Genomic DNA, 778 nt, shown 5'->3' on the forward strand with positions numbered 1-778 from the left:
TGTCCACAATGTGCGGGTGAGCCGGAGTCTTTTAGAAGTGTGTGTATGAAGGTTGGGTGCTAGGATAAGGATAGTAGATACAGGATATGGAAAGTAGGTTATTTTTTGGGCCAGGCCAATTTTGGCCTCTTTTTGTATTGACATGTCACCATCATGCAATGAAAAACATAAACCAAGTAAAGAAACCTCTAAAACGGTTTGTCATCAGCCTCGGTATCTTTTATTTTACTCATCTGACCCAACACCCAGCCATGGCATCAAACATGGCTGCTGCTTGAAATGCATGTAGGCGGCGAAGCAACAACCAAAAGCTTTTCCAAAAGGAGCGACTTGGGGTGAGAGAGGCTCGAACTCTCGACCTCAGGATACCTCAGAGCTATGAGACCTACGCGCTAGCCAACTGCGCCACCACCCCTCGATGTTGGCTAGTATTGAGTTTTAAAATTTAGAACTAGTATTATAAGAAGGAAAATAAGAATCCTCTTGTATGACCGAGTAGGTACCTACCCTAGCTACCCTAGCAGGGCGCTCTGTGTGTGTGTGTGTTTTCATTGTCGTTCGTCAAGCAGCAAGTTTCCAGGCCCTCCTCGTCTACAGCAACGATACCGGTACAGAGTGAGTCTTTCTACATACAGATATACAAACCACAAGAGAGAAGAATGGCGCTAATCTCTTCTTCTGTTGCTGCGCGCCATTATAATTCAAAAACCACGTTTATTATTTTACCGTATTCCCTTCCTTGTTTGGTTAATCGTGTCTTGCTGCCCTCGAGAAGTAG

General features: G+C 44.7%; 1 non-coding gene across 1 annotated transcript; it reads right to left on the minus strand.

Moving 5' to 3' along the window:
- Positions 1-331: 331 nt before the first annotated feature.
- TRNAM-CAU (transfer RNA methionine (anticodon CAU)) lies at positions 332-415 on the minus strand. The gene is given in 2 exon segments: positions 332-367; positions 378-415. It is a non-coding gene; the product is annotated as a tRNA-Met (tRNA).
- Positions 416-778: the final 363 nt, after the last annotated feature.

The sequence above is a fragment of the Cibotium barometz genome, chromosome 62 (assembly GCF_041138505.1).
Source record: "Cibotium barometz isolate CiBa-2024 chromosome 62, ASM4113850v1, whole genome shotgun sequence".
Lineage (NCBI taxonomy): Eukaryota > Viridiplantae > Streptophyta > Polypodiopsida > Cyatheales > Cibotiaceae > Cibotium > Cibotium barometz.